General features: G+C 48.3%; 1 long non-coding RNA gene across 3 annotated transcripts; it reads left to right on the top strand.

The window, feature by feature from the left end:
- Positions 1 to 1790: 1790 nt before the first annotated feature.
- Positions 1791 to 2667, top strand: LOC124684598. Of its 3 annotated transcripts, none has more exons than XR_006997073.1 (4): positions 1791 to 1830; positions 2060 to 2146; positions 2383 to 2474; positions 2560 to 2667. It is a non-coding gene; the product is annotated as an uncharacterized LOC124684598 (long non-coding RNA). The 3 variants fall into 3 exon arrangements; XR_006997074.1 differs by lacking the exon at positions 1791 to 1830 and adding an exon at positions 1835 to 1934; XR_006997072.1 differs by lacking the exon at positions 1791 to 1830 and having other exon boundaries at positions 1965 to 2146.
- The last annotated feature ends 284 nt before the right edge of the window (positions 2668 to 2951 follow it).

Here is a 2951-nt window from a genome sequence, read left to right as displayed (position 1 = left end):
CATCTCACTCTCATCATCATCGAAGTCCTCACACATATTGGACGCACGCGAAACAACTAGACACAGACTATTATTATTATCTCCCAGATTGGTCACATTTTCATTCTTTGCTAACAAAGTTAAATTACGGTGCAGCTCAATGTCTTTTATTAATTTAACAGAAGCAAGGCGATCAGCATGTGAGCATCCTAAAGAAATTCCCAGCGTTTTTGCTTGATCTATAATTTGCTCATCCGAAAAAGAACGTAAAGACGAAATTGAAGGTAAATTCATACCTTGCCCTGTGACCTCATTGCGCCTCTGAGCATTCATCATTGCCCGCTCCATTTGAGTCGCATCTGCATTAGGCTGGGCACGAAGCCTTCCACTCGACCGTACCCCTCTCGCCGCCTCATCATGAATTCCACCGAAAGCAATAATCTCAGCCTGAGAATAGACCTTAGTCGCCGGAGTACACACCTCCGAAGACCCAATCATCCCCTTTGCATTAACACCACATCCCTGGGACAAAAAAGCAAGGTCGATATTCGAATCATTCGAAGAAAACAAGTTACAAGGCGACTCAGTGTGGCTTACCGCAGCGATCGATGCGCGCGCATGCATAGCGGGCGACACGTTCACAGCGGGCGACATGTTCACAGCGGGCGCATGCATAGCGGCCGGCATGTTCATAGCCGGCGCATGCATAGCGGACGCCTGCATAATGGGCTGTCCGAGTATGTTTTGGCTGCACTGGACCGCCGAGGCTGCGGCGACAGCGGCAGTACCGGCGATCAACGTGCCCTCCCCCTTTGTTGCAAGCCTGGAGGTGCGTACCCCAAGCACACCCTCGGGTGCCGACTCTGCAGCATACACGGCAGATGTGCAAGTAGCCAACACAGGGCTCGCAGCTCGCCCAATTCTTGGCAGCACTGGGCTCGAGCTTCGCCCAACATTTGGCGAAACCATTGGCAAAGTCACAGCCTGCGTCGAAGACACAATCATGGTGTCTCTAGGCGCGATAATGTCATCACCATTAACCACCTCGCTGAAAGAAACATCAAGTACTTTAGGACTAATGCAAGAAACATTGAAAGGTGAAACCATACTATCCACTGGTACGTACCTAAGTGCCCTCTCCTCCTTTTGAATCATACTTTCCAAGGAGTTTTTGAGCAAACCAGAGCCAACATCAATTGAGAACAAGTAAGTGCATCCCCCTCTCACGCATGAAAGACCCAGGTCCGCACTGTAAAAGACCACCTCTTGCCCGCAAAAAAGACCCCTCCCGCGAGGCCACCGTCCGATCGAGGCTCTGAACAGTTCCAGCCGTCCGATTCGTAGGCGTGGGTGGTAGAAAACCACGGGTAGAAACCCTAGCCGCCATTTGGTCGCGTGGTCGCGAGCGCTACCCCCGTTGCGGTGCCGCGGCCGCCCCTTCTCCCGCGCTCGTCTCTCACGACCGTGAGGGTCGAGGCAGTCGTGCAAGCCGGCGCGGTCGGCGGTGGAGGCTCGCCAGATGTAGCGGCGGTGGCCGGTGCCTGGGAGACGCGGCTCCCATTGGCCCCCAAGAAGCAGCGCGACCACGGGGCTAGGGTTCGCCCAGGTTGGTCTCTCGATCCTCTCTCTGTCCTTTCTCTCTGGTCTCACTCCCGTCTCTCCCCTTTGTCTCGTAGATGAACGGAGGAGGAAGGGTAGAAGAGTCCACGATGGTAACCGTGGCCCCCATTACCGCCCTGAGTTCGATACTGGCTGCGTCTTGCACAGATCGTCAAGCCCAGATGGCTACCTCTGGCGCCGCTCGCGCCCTCATCGACGCGCCTACTGGACTACATCTCACATGAAGGCATGGTATCTCGTTCTAATATGTTTATCTGAAAGTATGATTTAATTTGGAGAAGATTGCATCATACAAGTCTCACCCTATCCGCATCACCAATTCCATGATGAAATTTGTATGTCGCTTTTGTTGTTCTGTGTGATTCAAGCTATGATTTTGCTGCAGTGCTTAGCATGTTTTACCTTCTCATTCTGTTGCAGAACTTGTTTTTCAGTTTGTACATATTTTACTGTTTTTCAGTTCTCTTGGGTTGGTTGATGCTACTGTGATCCCCATGGAGGCATCAATGATTAATTGTGAAGGATAGGCAATCATGAAGAACTTTTAGTAAGTTTACGCTGGAATGTCACCTAATAGTATGATTGCCCTTCTTCGTATTTGATCTTACGGCCAGGGTACCAAATCATGTGAGCATATGGTGCTATACTGTGATGTATTATGATCTGCTGCTAGGATCAGTCGGAAATTCTAACTTGTCTAGCCAAAAATACTAGAGTGACGGCTGCCCACAATTCTGATGTTAAATGTGAGAGGGTAAACAATGTTGCTCCACTGATCTGCAGGAGTTATGGCCATCAGAAAGAGCTAAACAATTTTGGAAATGGGGAATGAAAGAGCATTCTGGTTGATACTTCCTAATACTTAGTTTATTCAGGTAATTCTTAATCACTTGATGTAACTGTTATTTGCTCCTACTTCTGTAGCTCATTATCTGCTTAACACTGTTGTTCTTTGCACAGTTGGTGGCTGGATGGTTCAGTTCCTGCTAGCGATCTAGAATTGTTTTTCTTCCTCATATAAGTGATTGGTTGGAGTACAAAAGAAGTAATGCTCTGCCGAACCGGTGGCTTGCAGGTATACCATGATTACTTCTTATGCATTGAGTTTCACTGTACATTTGGTTTCGGTTCATATACTTTGGTGTGTAATATTTCTTCTGCCTATATTTGACAAGAATCATGATTGGCTGGCAAGACGAAAAATATAGCCAGAAGAGAACTCTGAAAATAGAAGTGTTCTCCTTGTTGTTTACTCACACATTTAACTCTTTTACGTTCAATATAGGTTTGTCGTTCTATTGATTTAAGCTTGGCCTAGGGATTTCCGAAGGATCCACCAGAAGGAAACCATG

The sequence above is a fragment of the Lolium rigidum genome, chromosome 1, assembly GCF_022539505.1.
Source record: "Lolium rigidum isolate FL_2022 chromosome 1, APGP_CSIRO_Lrig_0.1, whole genome shotgun sequence".
Classification (NCBI taxonomy): domain Eukaryota; kingdom Viridiplantae; phylum Streptophyta; class Magnoliopsida; order Poales; family Poaceae; genus Lolium; species Lolium rigidum.
This window is presented reverse-complemented; position numbering and strand designations above follow the sequence as displayed.